At 42.4% G+C, this 19,576-nt stretch overlaps 1 protein-coding gene across 5 annotated transcripts in view; it reads left to right on the top strand.

Moving 5' to 3' along the window:
- HIVEP2 (HIVEP zinc finger 2) overlaps positions 1–19,576 on the top strand; it is a 177,166-nt gene that overhangs the window by 92,450 nt on the left and 65,140 nt on the right. For 4 of the 5 annotated variants that reach the window (XM_075924325.2, XM_006128792.5, XM_075924322.2 and 1 more), the window contains exon 2: positions 10,417–10,513. The gene's annotated coding sequence lies outside the window, so the exon portion shown is untranslated. The other variant, XM_075924324.2, reaches the window with a different exon arrangement.

The following is a 19,576-nucleotide window of genomic DNA, read 5'->3' as shown; positions in this document are numbered from 1 at the left end:
CCAGTCATGAACCCCCTCAAACACTGCATGCCACTGCCCCCAATCTCCATTACAGAGCCTGTACTCTGAACCCCCTCCTGCACCCCAACTCCCTGCCCCAGGCTCAGCTCCGAGACCCTCTCACACTCCAAGTCCCTTAGCCCAAGACCACAGCCTGTGTCCCAACCCTCTGCCCCTGCCTGGTGAAAGGGAGGGAGGATGGAGTGAACAGGGGTAGGGCCTCAAAGAAGGTGTACAAAAGAGTTGGTATTTGGCTCGGAGGTAGATCCTGGATTGCACTTAAATTCAAAAAGTGATCTTGTGCTTAAAAAGATTGGAGACCACTGGACTATAAATTGCTGCTGCTGCTGCTGGCAATATTCTTTCCCAATAATATGCAATATGGGAAACTTGTACGTGTCTGGAAGTTCAACTGGATTGTTTTAGTGACTTGGAGCCTGAATGAGAAAAGCAGTATTGGATATAGTGAGACAGGCCTACAGTTACCTCTCCTAGAGTTTTCCTCTTGTCTTCAATGGGAGCAGGGCTATGCCCTAAAGATTGGAAAGAAGGTAATCAGATTATTGGCTAAATACATTATGTCAATTATATTTTGTTCTTTTATTCTAAAAAGAGGCTTACTTTTTCACTGCTGACAAATCAGGTCAGCATCACTGTATTGGAAAACCACAGCAAAACAGTTTATCTTTTGCAAAAGGCATATGCTGTAATTGGGATCTCTCCCATGTAGCCATCAGTCCATTAACCAGGTAGCTCCACCGGCTGAATTCAGGCCTCGTTGCCATTCTTAACTCTTGACGATATTGGTTCCACTGAACTAAATTGATCCCTGTACTGTCCAGAACACCTGAGTCATTAGAAACATTGATTAGGAGCAATCAATAGAAATGATACATTTAGATAATGAAATAAGGAAGTCGGCAATCATTTTGCATGAACTGAGTAATTTATTAGCCATCTGAATTTAACAACCAAAAATATAAAAGCAGGCCTTATTTAAACCAGATGGGGGCGGGGCCAGGATGCCTCTGGGCTACCCCACCCCCAGACCATGATTGGCCTTGGGACGGGAGTAGCGTGAAGCCTCCTCCCACCATACCCCTACCCTGTGAGGATTACACGGCACTTCAAAGTGCCACATGCTCCTTGCAGGGCAGGAGGAGGCTTCGCGTGCTCTCCCTGCCCCCAGGCCAATCAGGGTTTGGGGGCAGAGGAGCATGTGACATCTCCTCCCACCCTGCGAGAAGCGCGTAGCACTTTGAAGTGCCGTGTGCTCCTCGCAGGGCGGGAGGAAGTTTCATGCGCTCCCCCCTGGGGACAGGGGAATGGCAGGGCCTCTGTGGGCTGAATCAACCCACTTGGCAGGCCGGATCCAGCCCGCGGAGGCCCTTTTGCCCATCCCTGGCTTAAACAAAAGCTGGAGTCAGTTTCTGAGCCAAAGTGTGATTCTGGAGCTGAAAATATCTGTGCACTTCACACACACAATCAAACACAGTGCTTTGGAACACCCACAAGGCTAGAAGCAGAGTTTGAAGTCATCTCTTCAGCACGCCATGTATAATGGGGTCCTACACTTGTAACAAATTATGTATCAAATTGAACGTTTGACAAGAGAACAGTGACTTCAGTGTGTAGTGATTATGGCTCATCAGTTTCTGCTAGTTTGCTCTTTACATGTTCATTTACACCTGTGCAGTATGAGCGCAATCAGAATGGAAGGGGTTTACTCTCACCTTCTGTAGATAAGTGGCAAGTAAATTGGAATGAGATTGTACACCTCCCTGAAATGGAAACGCACTAATCTTACATGTTACCATTTTGCTTGAAATTGTATATCAAAGTTTGTGTTCATATTTTTACCTATCTCCCCCCTGCCCCTAAGTCAATGCCTTGGTAGAATGTATATACTGCTCTTTGTTTCCATCCGTCAAGTTTCTGTGGGAAGAACCTAAATCCTTGGAATTTCAGATGCTCTGTGGTAACAGATTTCAGTTGTTTTTGGGCATCACACTTCCCTTTTAGTTCCTCCTTCTCTGGGTTAGTTGCCTCTCTTAGGATACATCTAGACTGTGGCAGAGGTATCCCGAAATAGCTATTCCGTGTCTCTTAAAACAGCCAGTTATTTTGAAATAGATTAAGGATCAAGGAACATTTCGGAATAGCGGTTTATTTAGAAATTTGGTGCTGGGTAGATTTCGAAATTTCAAAATAAGCTATTTCAAAATTAGATTGAAATAAGATATGCAGTTTGCATAGCTCAAATTGCATATCTTATTCTGATCTAAGGATTCACTGTAGATACACCTAAGGGGGAAGGATAGCTCAGTGGTTTGAGCATTGGTCTGCTACACCCAGGGTTGTGAGTTTGATCCTTGCAAAAGCCACTTAGAGATTTGGGGCAAAAATTTGTCAGGGATGGTACTTGGTCCTGCTGTGAAGACAGGGAACTAGACTCTCTATGACCTTTCAAGGTCCCTTCCAGTTCTAGGAGATAGGCAATCTCTGTTAATTTAATTTAATGCACCCTTAGTTATTTATGAAGGAGATTGGGCTACAGCTGTTGCTTTATTGTGGGCTCATACTCACAGGGAGCACCTGCCGGGATGCCCTATGTTATGGGATACATTTTGACAATTCAAGTGATTGTCATGGGCTCATAAGAAACCTGCTGTCTTGCAGACTGCTTGGTTGGCAGCCACAAGTGCCTTTGCCTTAGTGTATTCACAGTGCAGGTGACCTTCCTCCCCCTCCTCCACTCAGTTTATGGGTCATCAGCTAAGAGGTACTGCTGGATAATTATCAGTGCAACTCAGAGGCTATGCAGGGTATGTCGAGTAGGTTTTACTAGATTTGTATTGAATCCTTTACAGTGCTGGTTTTCAAATTGTGAGGTGTGCCTCCTGGACAAGGTTATAAGGGCATTACAAGGTGGGGCAGGAGGCTGTGGCTAGATGGGTAGCCAGGCCAGGGCAGTGCAGCAGTGAAAAGGAGCCCCCAGCGAGGGGAAGAGGAGAGGGTAGGGTGGGGTGAGGTGGGAGTGGTGGAGGTGGAGTGCATCTTTGCCCAGGCCCTACCTGCCCTGCAGACTTTCCCCTCTGCTCCCCTGCCGAGGCCTTCCCAGCTAGCCAGCTGCCCGCACGCATATTTTAAACCCTCCAGAGCTTGTGGTAGTGAGAGGCTTTGGGTACTGGGTGAGAGGGCAATGAGGAGACCCAGGTCTGTTCCACACTGTCATGGGCTCCTTGGTGGATGGAGCCAGGTGGGTGTGAAGTGCCTGCTCCCCTTTGTGAGTCATTTTCTGTTCCAGATGGGTAGGAGTCAGAGGGGTGGGAGCGGGGCTGTTATGTGACTCCCATGGAAAGGGGAGGTACAGCAAAAAAGTCTGTGAACTCACTGCCTGACTCATAGCATGCACTTCATGTGGTGCCCTAAAATGCGCTCTTGTGGTAACCTTTACATGTTCACTAGTCTGCCCACTTGAGGCCAGATATGCTTGCTGCTTTTATGCCAGCTGGCTATGCCAATGGCTGTATTTTCTTGGCAGCTCTGGTCTACACAAATGGGTTGCACAACTTGTGTGTAGATAGACGGTCAGCCGTCACATAATCTCCAAGCCTCCAACCAAGGTAGTCTGGGCCCAAATCCCAGCTGTCAATGTCTAAACTTCTGTTTGCACTGAGGTTACTGGCCTGTAGTTAGAGGGATATGCTCTTACAGTACTAATTTAGCCCTTTGCATGAATAAAAGAAATTAGCTTCTACGGTAGCATGAAAGTGGTGTTCTAGTTAGCCAAAGGAGGGCACAGTGCACAACTGCTGACAAAGATAGAGTACAGGGAATTTGCATTTGACACTTTACAAAAGAATCGCTCACAAACAATGCTCTTTCAACATAATCAAAGGAATTAGTTTTTACCCCGAATGTAAACAAGAAATAGCGATGCCCTTCACTTTTTTTTTCCTGACTCAACCATGTGTGGTATGATGATAGGCCAGTTGCTTTGGATAAGTATCATGTGCAATGTAAAACAGTTATGTTCTGCCGTTAGTGATGTGAAGTTAAGTGTGACATTGTTTTTACCTTTCCTCTGCTGTCAAGAACTTTGTACTTCCAGTCTTAATTACTGCAGCTATCAAATTTTGTAGTTGAAATTAATTGCACCTTGTTTTGAAGGTGATACTTGCAAAATTACTGGGGTTGTGTTTGATGCCTGAAGTTTAATGCAGCAAAATCACAATCATATAATAACACTCAGATATACTGTAGACCTCTCTTCTCCCGTCTGAGCTTGCAAGGTACAGACTTCTTTGTAAGTGCCACATGTATAGTCTGTAGCAGAGAGCTGACAGTTGAACATCTGTGCAGGATGGATCCACACCCTTTACACACCGATGAGGGCTCTGTTCTGTCTCTCACAGAGCTAGGAATGAAGACAGGCCATTCTCAATGAAAATAGCATGTTCAGAGTTTGGTTTTGAAAAACTGCTGTTGTATTTGTTTTGGTTTTTAGCACACAAAGCCACAGAAGTTTTTGAAAAATAAGTATTTTGTACTTTTTTTTTGTTTGAAATGCAACTGTTCATTATAAAATATCAACCAGCTGAAAGGAATGTCAGTCAAGAGATTCTGATTATGCAAATGAAACAGTTTTCTCTTTCTCAGATGGATTTGAACCCATAGAGTAGAAACAAGGAGACATATGCAATTACTAGTGCCCTGATCTATCCAACCATGATAGGCTATATTTTGGGCCTAAACTAAGATAGTATCTAAATTTGTTCAAATGCTTAGAATATGTTTGGAAATCCTATTTAATCTATTTTAAATTAGGGATTTGAAAAGTTAACGGTTAGTCATCATCCTTAAAGGATTGCCAGGTGTGTGGTTTTCGCCTGGACAGTCCAGTATTTGTGGCCCGTCCGGTTTAAAAAACCCCCCCAGAAAATACTGGACATGTAAAATGTCTGGTATTTTCTGTTTTTCTTGAACGGAAGGCCAGCAGGGACATTCTTTCCCTGCTGTGTCTGGCGGGGGTGGGGGGAGCATGGAGATTTAATGGTGCAGTGACTTTTTTTTGTTGTTGTTTGGCTTAACAACTTTGGTCCCCTGTTTATTTGCTCAACCAATTTTTTTCCCTTCCATGTTTGGGATTTTTTGTGAAAGTATCTGGCAACCCTACACCCTTACTGCTTCCAGTTAATCAGTGGGGAGGAGGTGGAGCAGCTTCCCGCCCACCACAGGTAGGGGGCTGCTCCAGCCCCATGACAGGGGTGCTCCAGCCTGGCTGGAGCAGCTCCTGTCTGAGGCTGGCTTGGGTGCACCACAAGCAAGGGCTGCTTCAGACATCCGGAGCAGCCCCTGTCTGCAGCAGGCCTGGGTGCATCTCAGGCAGGGGGTGAGGAAGCTGTTTGAGCCCAGCCACGGCCCCCACCCTGCAAATCATCTTTTAATCGGTTAACCTGTTAAACATCAAGTGCCACCTTACACATACAAGAAAGAAATTAGTTACAACTGAATTACCCCATCACTGTGTTACAAAACTGGCAACTTTCAAAACACTTTTAAAGTCTATTTTACACTGGAAATTGGATCCAAGTTTTCAACCAAATTTCTGAAGAACCAAATTGTAAATTTCCTTAATAGCATAACATTTGTAATGTAGACAGGGCTTTGGTTTCTGCTTGCACTTTTATGGTACTTGCATACATATACTGTACTTTCCCCAAACTTTAAACTAATAATTGGCAGAATATTTGTTGTTTTCAGTAAACACTATGTTCCAGTTAAAATATCTTGCAAGGTGGAAGGTATAAAGACTGTCAAACTATGAATCAAGGGCCATGACAGAGTTCAAAAGATAACATCAAAATCACAGCTCCTATTCATCCACCAAAGTACAGGCAGTCCCGGGTTACGTACAAGATAGGGACTGTAGGTTTGTTCTTAAGTTGAATTTGTATGTAAGTCGGAACTGGTACATATTGTATTGGAAACTCTAGCCAGACATTTCTCCAGAGCTCAGTTTTATTCTCCCACACCTCACTTCCCTCAATCCTTTATTCTCAAGCTGAGGTGTCTGCTGAGAAAAGTCTCCCTGGTCTGCTGGGGCGGCGCTAGCTTCGTGTCTCCCTGGTCTGCTGGGGGGAAGCAGCTAGTGCGGGGTTGCCTCACCCGGTTTGTAAGTAGGGATCCGATGTAAGTCGGATCCATGTAACCCGGGGACTGCCTGTAATTTATCTTAAATTCAGATTAACTGATTCCAGAATCTCCTGATACAGTTTTATGTTGCTATCAATTACAGCTTTATCATTTATAAAATAGTTTGAGGAAGCAACCTGAGAGAAAAGTCTTTCAGAAGCAGGCAGTAATAGTTATTACCAAACTTCTGCCTGTGTGTAAAAACTGACTTCTTAAGTTATGAGATACAAAGTTCAAAATGAAAAAAGATTTTGAGCATTAAGCCATGCTTTGCTTCTTCTACTGTATTTAACTTTTGAGGAGTTAAATGGTATCTTAGTGTACGTGCCTGCAAACTACTGCAGTAGATTATGAAACTGTTGAGCAGACATGATTGCATGTTAGCAAATTATCAGATTATTGTTGTGCCTGTCTAGTGAACAGTTCTTGAAAGACAGATACCATCCATTGTTATTTAAGCATGCTATCAAAGAAGCAGTGATTGCACACATTTTAAAATATTTTAGTCATTCAAGTGATTCAAATAAATTAAAAGTTGTTTTAGTATGGCCACAAAGCTGCTAGGTGGCTTAATTGGTCAATATAATTCTGTTGAACACATGCATTGTCCAGGATTGTTACAGAGATTATGGCATGGCTATTTCTTCATAGCATGTACTATATTTTAATTGCAGTGTTGTTTTAAGATGAAATTAGGGACGTTCAAAAGGAGTGCTATCTTTCTTCATTTAAAATGTTTGTTCACTGGGATTTTTTGTCTAAGAAAGAAGCTCAGGAATAAACTTGCCAAGGGCTAGGGTTAAAAGATGGATTAAGAACATTATCTATCATTAACCATAGTCAGTGGGTGTCTTTGACAGATCAGACCCTAACTTCTCCTCTGACTTATGCCAGTATAATTGCTTTGGGTCAAAGAAGTTACACTGGTGTATGGGGCAGGAGAGTTTGGCTTTCACATGTAAAAAGGTAGATTTGAAATCAGTGAATAAAAAATATAGAATTCCTCAGTAGTTCCGGGTTTAATACTGCCTTTGCAGCTGTTGAGATGGGATAGCGGTGTGCTGATTGGCTTTGTTTTGCATAGCGCGTAACATTTTTGCACGCTAGGCTTTATTCTTATTTACACTAAATCTTTTTTACTATTGCTAGAGGCTACGTGTAGACTGCATCCCTCTGTCAATGGAGGGATGCAAATCAGGCACGTCGAAATTGCTAATGAAGCAGGGATTTAAATATCCCATGCTTCATTAGCATAAACATGGCTGCCGCTTTTTTTTTTTAATAGAGCTTTTTCGGAAAAAAAGGCAGTTTAGATGCAGATCTGTTGAAAATAAACCCTTTTTCGACAGATCCTGTATTCCTCCAAAAATGAGGTTTACAGGATCTGTCAAAAAAGGGTTTATTTTCGACAGATCTGCGTCTAGACTGTCTGAAAGTAGGAATAAGAGATCCTCCGGAAAAGGGCTTTATTCCGGAGGATCGCGCCAGTCTAGACGCTTTTTTTTCCGGCTTTTCCCCAAGCCGGAAAAAAAGCGGCGGACATGTTTATTTAAATCCGCGGGGGATATTTAAATCCCCCGCGGATTTCTCTATGCTGACTTACCTGATTTGCATCCCTTTTCCGGAATTTGTGGGCAGTCTAGACGTAGAGCCAGAGTGACCTACAAGGGACTTAATATAAATGAGAATTAAGCCCAGTGTTTTTACTATGTGGATTAAATAAACATATTTATGACACACTGGGGAATTTTAATTAAAAACAACTCTCTGCAAGTGCTGCAAGCATCAGTGAAGTCAGTGAGCCCTGTTTCCACAGAATGAAAGGGTGAAGTTGGAATTTATCCTTACTTCACTGTGGGAAATACAATCTCTATATAGGAACACCGAGGTTCATTGAAGGATGGGGTGATCTGGAGCCATGTAATTTATTTGTTTACTTGACAGAACTTTTTCTGCTGTACACTTTAAAAACATATAGGGTAAAATCTTGGCTCCATTGAAGCCAGTGGGAGTTTTGCTATTGATTTTGGTGTTGCCAGAATGTCACCCATGAAGATTAAAACATCATTGGGCCCTGACCGTTCAGAAGTAGCTCCTTGACTCTATATTCAAATTAATTTCCTAGAAAGTTATTCAATGCTATAAAGTGTTAGGGTCTGGAGCCAGAACATATGGTTTTTTATATGCTCAAATGCCTGCATAGACCACTGTTTACATTACTGGTTTGTAACACATTATCATTTGCCTGTTTGTTTTTGTTGCTGATAGCAAACATTACAGAAAAAAACATAAGCATATGTCTTTTATTACTAACTGGTTGCAGGCCTATTTCATCCTTTGGATTTTGGCAGTGTGCTTCTATTAAACCACATCTGCATTCTCCTAACAGTGGAAATCCTGTCCTTAACCCATCCCATCATGTCTAGGTATTGCACTACATACGATGCAGTATGGAAAATCATGTAATTGAATTATTTAAGCTTTTTAAAATCAATGGAATTTTTGTCATCAACTTCTGTGTAAGCAGGCCCTAAAACAGGAATGACGAGTGCATTTTATGGATTAAATGTGTCCCACACATGAAGCAGTCTCTGGCCACCCCTCAGCAGGCAACATCACTGCATTAAAAATCAAAGCTGTGATATGTGTATGGAAATTTAATGCTCTCAGGCTCCTTGGAAAGTTGCCAATGTACCCTAAATAATCTCATTGTAGGCACTGGAACTCTCAATAAATAGGAAGCATTTAACTCTGCAATTGGAATTTAGTTAACTATTCAGTTGAAGCTTTGTGTTCAGGAGTAGACTCAGGGTCACTCTCTCACCGCTGTATTGGCTGTGTAGAACAAGCAGGAATAAATTCTATAACAGTGTTTCTTAAAATGTGTTCTGTGTGCTAAACAAAAAAAATCCTTGGTGTTCCCCATAAAAAAAAAAAACGGTTCGGTGTTCCCCGGTCTTAAAAAGTTTAAGAAACACTGCTCTAGAAAGCAGTGAAGATTCCTTTTGGTCACTAATTTCAGCAGATCTTCATTTGAATATATGCAGGAAGCAGATCTGTTGAGCAAGAAGGTGTCACTTTTAAAGTCATTTTCAGGTTACAACTTCAAGTGCTATTTGAGATTTGTGAGTTAAGTATGAAATGGAAATTCAAAGTTGGGGGTCAGTGGCGTTGGCATTTGGGTGTGGGGGCTCAGAGTTGTGAGGGGAGATGGGGCTCATCAGAATGGGAGTTTGAGTGCAGGGAGCTCAGTGGTGGGTGATACGGGTGCAGAGTTGAGGGCCTGGAGACAGGGAAGTCTGGGGTCAGAGACTGAGATGCATTGGAGTGGGGTGAGGATATGGAGGGCTGGGATGTTAAGCATGTACTAGGTGAGGCTTGGCAGGGGTATCTGGGTATGGAAAGGCCAGCTACATGGGGGTGTAATAGGTATGTGGGGCGGTAGATTCCTGTATAGTGCCCTCTTCTCTCAACAGCTGAGGAGCAATGGAGGCTGGAAGAAAGGGAGGATGCTGGGCTTCCTGAAGTTGGAGGGGGTTTCTGGATGTAGGTCTGACACAGCCCCAGCCACTCCTTGCAGGAGTAGAGAAAGTCTTGTTGTTTCCTGCCTCTAGCCCAGCCAGGACTAGCAGTTGGTCCCAGCTCAAGGTGGGACACACTGCCAAGGGTGTCCCCCGTCCTGTGGTAATTTATCTCTTCACCATCTGCATAAACAATGTATCTGTGCTTCTAGGGAATGGTGTGTGACTGCTCTTGCAGCTTCCCTTTGCTTCCCTGTCAGAAATTTATTTTTTCTGTATGGAAGCAAATAAGTCTGCAAAGGACATGAACTCTGCACATGAGCAGTGGTGCAGAATCACGCCAGACATAGAATGTGCATGTACTGCTGGCTACTGTAGATTTTGCAGGTTCAATTTGGGTGCCTGTGTTTGAAAATGCATCCATCTATGTACCTGTTGGTCCCATATATCAAATGTCTTCAGTATTGAAGAATTTTTCCATGTTTAATGTAACTCAGTAGAAAAATTGCTTATACTATATTACTCACAGGAAAAAAAAAACATATATGTTGTAAACAGTGGCAGTGACTGACTCATTGTAGTGGTTGTATTTATTTATCAAGCCAACATAACAACGCCATTATGTTACTAAATAAAACAGAGTAGCTTTTCCATAGTTTTTAAAACCTTTTTTTTTCCAAATGTGTTTTCTTAATAGGTTAAGACGATCATAAAGAGCCATATTTTCTGGAGTAGTGAACCAAATTGCCTTGATTGGAATCATTATTCACTTGCACCTTTCACGTCATTATCAGGTAAGAGAAAAATAACAAAAGACTCACAGGCCTAACTGTACAATCTGGGTGAATATTTCCAAGCTTTATAATTTATAAGTTTTTATAGCTTATCACTCACAACACTTACAAATTACACTGTGTCCTGTCTAAATATTTCACATAATTTTGTTATAACTAATACCAGCTGTTGTTAGAACTGAAAGAGGTTAAAGAAAAAATACTTGCTCTGTTTTTGGAATTCGTTGACTTAGGGTGCGTCTATCCAGCAGGGCTAAAGTTGGAATAAACTACACAACTTCAGTTACGTCAATTGCATAGCTGAAGTCGAAATAGCTGAATTCGGCTTTTGGCGCTGTCTATGCCTCAGGAAGTTGAAGGAAGAACACTATTCCCTTACTCCTCATAAAATGAGGATTACCATGATTTGGAGTAAAAGTCCTCCAGCTCAACATTATTTCAAAATAAAGGCTTGCAGTAAAGGCACACTCTTTGTTATTTCGGAATAACTGATTTTATTCTGAAATAATGCTGTTGTGCATTTGGCAGCACTTTGCTGGTATACTCAGCCAGATACTTTCCTCTATGTATCTGGGGACAGGTTTTTTCTGTTTTTGTTTTGTTTTGTTTAAATAAATCATACAGTGTGATTGTAAAATCACAAAAACTGGCAGGGACACTCAGGGCTTGAAAATGCCTATAATTCATTTTTAAATTAATCACATTATAAACTGATGATATCCCTTTAATTCATTGAGCACTTAGAGCATGTCTACACTGGGGAGTTATTTCGAAATAACTCCCCTTATTTTGAAATAACAAGGCGAGTGTCCATACTACCATACCTGTTACTTTCAGATAATGACTCCTGCTTGTGAAGAGGAATAAGCTTATTTCAAACTAGTTATTTCAGGAGTTATTATTTTGAAATAACCTTGTAGTGTAGACGTAGCCTTACAATGCTCTGTTTTTGACATTGTCCTAGGTAAAGGAACTCTTGATAAAAGAACTCTTATTGCTCAGTGTTCTCTACACAGTGACTCCCTGCAATTCTTTGGAATTACCCATTAGGGTGGACAGTCAGTGGTTCAGAGTATTATGGACTAATTCTGTCTGAAAAAAATCATGTCCTTTATGAAATGCATTTTAAATTATTTTCAATGTTATTATAAGTCTAAGACTATGAAAAATAATGTTTAAGTTCCTATCAGTATACTCATTTCCAAGCATTTAAGTCTGAATCTGTCCTTCTAAAAAATCATGACCTTATCTTAAAAATAATGATATTTGACAATAATCAATGTTGGGTTCTTTCTATGTGCCTTTTGGGTTTTGTGCTTATAAGGTGCAGTCAGATGAGTTCAATTTCCAGGATTCTTCTCTGCAGCTATGAGAGCTAGAAACATGCTTTAAAAATGAAAACAAATTCTCATATAGTAACTGCGGGGCTTCTACTTTTGAACTGTAGCAAGACGCTAGCAGGGCTCTTGCTACAGTTCAAAGGCAGAGGCGCCCTTATAGACTAATTGATTAGTCGATGGAAATCCCATCGACTATTCAATTAGTTAATCTATCTGTATTTAACATCCCTAGCATGGGATGACACATTATCTCATCAAGAGGGCCTGTGGAATTACCTTAGAAAAAAGAACCCAAACTATGTTACCTATTCTCTTGTCCCTGCCCAATGTTCCAAAAGGTCAGAGAGCAGTAGCAGTTGGGAAAGTGCTCATAATAAAAATGAAATCAAAATAAATGGAATTCTTTTCTAAAGAATAGAGTCCTGTATGTGTTCTGAGTCACTTCAGTAGCACGGAGAAAGAGCAACAACAGGGCAGAATGTGAACAGCAAATAGAGCTAATGATGTTTTGGGGTGAGGGTTGAAATGAGGTTTGTTACATAAATCTTTCCAGTGACTTTATGGCACTTCTGTGAATTGAGGCCCTTACTGCTGTAGCTCTCTCGTGTCTTGAAAACTCTCTTTGATAAATGAGTTGGCTGATAATGGCATACTTTGCTCTTTTGTTGTTGTTGTTGGCGCGACTGAATTTTAGAATAGATGCTCTCAGTTAAGGTATTTACAGCTATGCAGTTGGTACAGTAGTAATATGTATTGTTATCCTGTTTGCTAATGATAGTAAAGCAAATACTTAATAACTGTAACATAGTAAACATGGTGTGTGAGTTATAAAAATATTCCCATTAACACCGAACCCAGCCTTGCCTACTGTATGTGCCAGATCTTGCAGTCTTACTTTAGTGATGGTTCAGGGGACCTAGGAAAGCACATCTTCCCTCAAAAAAGGTGAATACAATGCTACCAAGCCTGCAGCCTATGATATACTCTTGAAAGTGATGGATGTCCCATCTGGGAGAACCAGAAATGTTGGTTTGATCTTAAGGCTCTGGTGTTGTGTGGTGTGGAGGATATGGGTACTGTTTTCTATCTAAGCATTCTTGTGAGGCTGCTGAGCCTGATTCTTTGCTGCCTGACACATTCTGTCATTTACATGTGTCTGAAGTGAATGCAAAATGGATATCAAATGCTACCATTCTGATCCTAAAGCATTTTTTTCATACTTTGCCCAGATATAGCTCACAGTGCTCAAGGGACAAAGCTTTAGCAACTCAAGGGGTCTCCCCTTTGGGTCCTGGTCCCAACAAAGATTGCCAGCTGTTCTGATGGGTCTGGGCATTACAACTGACTGCAGGTCAGCTTCATTCTCCCCGTATTGGCATGAGCCCAAGCTGAGTGAATTGGAACTTGGGGTTTACCACAGGGCAGCAGTTGATGTTTTCCTAGCCAATACTGCAGGGGGCATGCAGGGTTCCTCCTCTTCCCCCAGAAAACAATGGAATGAATTAATAGAACAATGGATTTTGCTGGCTTCCTCAATATCTAGGATAGGGGAACAGCACTCTCTGAAGCATGAGGAGGCGGGGTTATTCTGAGGTGAGGTAAATGGGAGAGCTGTTTGGGGAGTGAGCGCTCCCATGCAATGAAATGACTAACCCTTTCCTAGTGTGGCTGAACTCTTCTTTGGCACCACAGTTGACGCAAGTTGTCAGTCTCAACAAGAAGGCCAAGTACTGAATGGGCATGAAAACCAAACTACTCTCTCACACTCCAGACTGGGCCTGAGGCATGCTGGCAGAGCAGCATGGGGAAGCTTGTTCTGTCACATCCTGTGCTACGTCAGTTCTTTGAATAAATAGAGGACACTGTTCTCTAAGGTTGTCAATACAGCAGTCTGCACAGGAACTAAGTTAACTGAAAGATCTGAAAGAAAATGTATGTACCTTTCATATGTTTAATGTACCTGAGGCTCTTTCTTAATGTTTGTAAGAAGCAATATCAGTGGGGTTATTGCTGTGAGATACATGACTGCATTTGTACAGTATTTTTTCTTCACGGAATTATTTCATCCAATGACAAAAAAATACAGACTCGTTTAATGAACCCTAATGAGTTAGCTTCATCTCTGTCATTATAAAATATTTGTATTTTCTACTTCCATTGTGTGGCAATGGACAGGTGTGTGATAGATGGGTTTGGGCATTACAACTGGTCAGATGTGTGCACTGACATTCTGTATATTGGATGGATCCAGTCTCTGAAATCCTTTGGCACAGTGACCTAGTGCTTTCAAATTAGAACAGAGACAGATAAAGATATTCTGAAGGAAAAATTCAATACTGTATTGTGACATTTTATTGATGCTTTCGAAAACTAGGGTTTTGGAGCAGCATTTCAAATACCTAGACTTACAAAACAGAGTACTGCAAATACTACCATATAAGCAAATGTGGTAAATTTTGTTGGTTTGGTTTGTTGGGGGGAGGAGGGGATGTTGTACTAATTAACTAATTAGTTTTCCTGTCTTAGAAGTTCTGGGGCACATTCTGATAACTTTGCATGTGCTGAAGTCAGTGAAAAAACGCATGGAGCTACTCAGCACTGAGTAAGGGAACTAATAGAGCTGTCTCTGCATCATATTCTCCAGTGTACACTTCTTTGAAAATGGATTAAGAGAAATCAACAAATGAACAAACAAAAATACGTTTTGTGGTGAACAGTGAGAGCTGTTCATTTATACTATCTAGATAAAATGTTCTCTCTCAAGTGCTAGGTAAAGTTCTCTCATCTACATTTTATCATTTGGGCAAAAAACCAAATGATTTTGATTTTATTCCTGAAAAGATTAACGAGATTACTAAATATTAGACACACCTGATGGGATTAATTTTACAAAACCCTAACAACACATATGTACCTATTTATATATACTGATACACTGTTGTATATGCTAGAAAATTATGAATCTCCTGTGAAAATATCCTAAGGTTACAGGTTCAGAGGTCCACAGCTTCAAGGCATATATGAGATACATTATAATAGTTTAAAATCCATCAGTTACATTTACATATGACTGCTATTACCTGTAACCTGTACAATACAATAATGTAGCAAATATTATTATCAAGCATTTCAACAAGATTACAATTTTAAAGAAAGAGTTTTGTATCCAATAACTTTTCTGACATGATTTAGTAATCCCATGTGTCATGGTAGTCTTGGAAAGTTTGTACACTTACCTTTAAAAATGGATCAATACCAATATACAGTACTAGGGAAAACCATATGATGTTTTTCTTCCCCAACTCACTGATAGTTTGCCAACTAGTTCAGAGCCTGCAAATGTTTGAACTGGCCAGGAATCTCAGATCCAAGTTAGCAGCTATCTTCGCATGACTTCACTCAATTTTCTACTGATGCTTTGTAGATTCTCAGTGATTGCATAGTTGGTATTATGAAGAGGACTGTTCCATTTGTTCTTGCCAAAAATGTACAATGCATTGTTAGATAGGTTGGGAGACATGATAAAGCTCAAATAAAGAGGTAATGGCAAGGAAGATAAAATAGGAGGGGGAAAGAGAGAAAGAAAAAGCAACATGTTTTACAGTAGATTTTGCATGTGTGTGTGTGTGTGTGTGTGCAGGCGCGTGCATGCACGCACATGTGCAGTGAATTTCAGCTTGTTTGCTGGCAAATGTAATTTGACTTCAAGTCCTGAACTTCATTGAGCTTCATCCAAGAAAGACACAGCTGAGCAGTCTGCAGGAAGCAGTCTTTTCCTAGAAATATTCAGCTCCAAATTCTACAAACTCTTCTGCCATTCATAAAATGTGTGTGCACTTCCAAAAACAGTCCTTTACTGTTGAAAAGAGACCTGTGTATCTGCATCTTAAAAGAAGAACAAAAACATGGAATTAGAGTTTTAAAAGAAAAAATGTAAAGTTATCTAACAAAGCACTGGTGATAAGGACAGTTCATCCTTCTGGTGCAGCTGTTTCCTGACATTTCTACAAAATGTTGTGGAAAAATTAATGAAGGTTAGTTCAGTAATGGTTTCAAGCATGGCTAGTGGAAAATATGACAGTGTTTCCATTGTCAATGAAGAACAAGTTAGGCTACTTTTTCTATAGGGGAAGTGGTATGCAGTTTGTACTACACAGGAAACAGTAAACGACATCAGAGCAGCTGTGTGATAGTAACAGGTATGTGAAGAGCATGGGGAAGAGTCCCTCTCCTCTCACTTACCTCGGTTTTATTTCAGCTACATTATCGCTGCTTTACACTGGAGTGAAGAACCCAGTCTTGTAACAAGAGGCTACGGCTACCCTTAAACATGCTCGATACTCTTCAGGATGTTCAACTGCAAAAATGTGGGGTTTTATTCATGTAAGTTTAGCAAAACAAAATGTGTTTGAGTCAGTACAATTTGCATTCTTTTGTGTGCCTATAATTCTATGTTATCAATGTGTTAGTTGAAGGAATACTCCTCTCTGAAGACAGTTGTAAAAGAAGTCAGGTGTGATGGGGCTGGAAAGATATGACACACATGAAATAATCGGTTGCACAAACTGCTTACACACAGTGTGGTTTGAGCTGCTCCAACTAATGCCTTTTCAGGCTTCTTTAGCTGATCTCAGAATTTCATGCTGCACCTAGTAGCTTCTCAACACCTTCAATTTTTATGACATACCCAATATGTATTACTATACATATATGAGCCTCACTTCTCCAATTGTGCTGCTACTCCTCTTTGCAAAACAATAAATATTGTAGATATGGTTGCAGTAAAGGAACTCTGTGGCTGGCATAGAGCAATTGTAGTATTTCATACATCACTATTCTTGCTGATTACCAATGTAGGAAGCGTGGCAACAGAACAGGGGGTAGTTTGGGCTCCCTTACTTTTAGCTGATTGGCTGTTGTGGCCACTTGGGAGCCTTTGGCAGCATTATAAATCCAAGCAGATCTCGGGCTTCTCAAATATATGCCAGGAACCAGATGGGATTGGACTGGTGACTTAAAACCCTCTTTGTATGCTTTCTTCAGATTTGCACTGAGTGGTCCTTGAATGTACAGTACCAGAAAATCATTATCATACTCTTGCATAATTTATATACTTTAATGGTTTTGTGTTAACTATATCCAAAGTTGTGGCAGTTATTTTATCAGGCAGGAGTTACATATAAGACAGCACTGAGTAAGCTAATCAAAATTGAATATTTTGGGGTCAAATTCAACTGTAGTGTAAGCGCACCAATACTCGCAGGGTTCAGTCTGTTCCCTTAGGTTAGTTTATTTCAGAATATTAACCCTTTCTCCAAAGTGCATATTGCCCCTCATTAGAACCAAAAATTTAAATGTACTATTTTTTTTATTCTCAGTTGTTGATCTTAGTTGTATGGCTTACTGTTTTCTCTACCTCTCCATTTCTTGCATTTTCCCAGTGGGCCGAATGTTGATGTTTAGAGCTGCTCTTGCTAAAGTCTTCCTGACAGAAGATATTTGCCAGGGTTTACAACTGATTTAGCAGCCTTCTGTGCTTCAGTTATGTATGGTTAACTTTTGTTTGTTTCTTTCCTTTTCAGAAGTCAAAGGTTAGCTGGCAGATGAGCGCCCTGAAAGTTTTGCTAACTACAGGCAGTCCCCGAGTTACGCGGATCCGACTTATGTCGGATCCGCAGTTACGAACGAGGCCCTCCCTCTCCCTGGTCTCCAGCAGACCAGGGAGAGAAAGCAAAGCGGCGGAACACGCGGGCAGCGGACAGCCCAGACGCGTCTGGGCTGTCCACTGCCTGCGTGCTCCACGGCTTTGCTCTGCTTTGCTCCCCGTCCCCCTGGTCTGCAGACTCCATGGCTTTGCTCTGCTTTGCTCCCCGTCCCCCTGGTCTGCAGACCAGGGGGACGGGGAGCAAAGCGGCGGAACATGCGGGCAGCGGACAGCCCAGACGCGTCTGGGCTGTCCGCTGCCCGCGTGCTCCGCGGCTTTGCTCTGCTTTGCTCCCCGTCCCCCTGGTCTGCTCCGCGGCCTTGCTCTGCTTTGCTCCCCGTCCCCCGCGTGTTCCTCCGCCCGTGTGCTCCACGGCTTTGCTCTGCTTTGCTCCCCGTCCCCCTGGTCTGTAGACCAGGGGGACGGGGAGCAAAGCAGAGCAAAGCCGCGGAGCACGCGGGCAGTTGACAGCCCAGACGCGTCTGGGCTGTCCTCTGCCCGTGTGTTCCGCGGCTTTGCTCCCCGTCCCCCTGGTCTATAGACCAGGGGGACGGGGAGCAAAGCAGAGCAAAGCCGTGGGCAGCTGACAGCCCAGACGCGTCTGGGCTGTCCGCTGCCCGCGTGTTCCGCCGCTTTGTTCCGCCCGCGTGTTCCGCCGCTTTGCTCCCTGTCCCCCTGGTCTGCAGACCAGGGGGACGGGGAGCAAAGCAGAGCAAAGCCATGGAGCCCGAGGGCAGCAGGACAGCCACGGCGCGTCTGGCCTGTCCCGCTGCCCCCGTGCTCCGCTGCTTTGCTCCGGATGCCTGTGGTACAGCAGCTGGGGCGCTGCCGGTTGGTCCCGTAGCGCCGCTCTGAGCACTACGGGACCAACCCGGCAGCACCCCAGCTGCTCTGCCCCAGGTGTCCTGATTCAGCCACTGCTGGTCAGTTTCAGCAGCGGCTGAATCAGGACGCCTGGGGCAGAGCAGCTTGGGTGCTGGGTTGGTCCAGTAGCGCCGAGGAGCGGCGGCACTACTGGACCAACCCAGCAGCACCCCAGCTGCTCTGCCCCAGGCGTCCCCAAGTCAGCCGCTGCTGAAACTGACCAGTGGCTGACTACAGGAAGCCCGTGCCCCGGCTTCCTGGAATCAGCTGCTGATCAGTTTCAGCAGCAGCTGACTTGGGGATGCCTGGGGTTCTTAAGTTGAATCTGTATGTAAGTCAGAAATGGCGTCCAGATTCAGCCGCTGTTGAAACTGATCAGTTTCAGCAGCGGCTGAATCTGGATGCCCGTTCCGACTTACATACAGATTCAACTTAAGAACAAACCTACAGTCCCTATCTTGTACGTAACCCGGGGACTGCCTGTACTCTGGTTATGATACAGCTTCTTTTTTTCTTTTTTAATTAAGAAAGTGTCATCAGCTTTGATATAGCTCTAGGTTTGGACTTCTAGACTTGAATCATACCTGGAAAAAGTTTTCTTTTGCTTTAAGCGGTTAACTGGCCAGGTGGAGCGCTCTAGTCCAGCAGGAGCAGCCCCTGCCCATGGCCGGCCCAGCCTGGCTGGATCCGCCTGTGGTGTGGCAGGCCTGGCCAGAGTGACCCTCTACTCTCAAGATCCCAGTTAAGTGGTTAATTGAGTAAACATAATGTTTAACCGATTCACTGATTAAATGGGTTTTTATATCCTTATTTAGTATTAATGAAACTGTGTGTGATTTGCATTGGGGATCTGAAATTATTTCACTGAATAATTTAATCACAGGAAAAATACACATTAGGATTGACCAAAACTGTCTGAATTTGGTGAATAGTTTTGGCTTAAAAGAAAAGTGTGGGGGCAAACTCAAGACATTTCCTAAGAAAAACATATTTTACTTTTTTGTTTTGTTTTGTTTCTAGATTTAATTAAATTAAACTACAGAATTTAAAATAGGGTAAAAATATCCCACAGATGTAACTGAAACTTTTTTTGTTTCAAAACAATTTTTTTTTTTAGTTTTTCTTTTCAGCAAGAAAAAACACATTTTTGTTTGT

This window comes from Pelodiscus sinensis, chromosome 3, assembly GCF_052426305.1.
Source record: "Pelodiscus sinensis isolate ZL-2025 chromosome 3, ASM5242630v1, whole genome shotgun sequence".
NCBI classification, from domain to species: Eukaryota; Metazoa; Chordata; order Testudines; family Trionychidae; genus Pelodiscus; species Pelodiscus sinensis.
The sequence above is the reverse complement of the archived record's forward strand: the minus strand, read 5'-3'. Positions and strand labels throughout refer to the sequence as shown.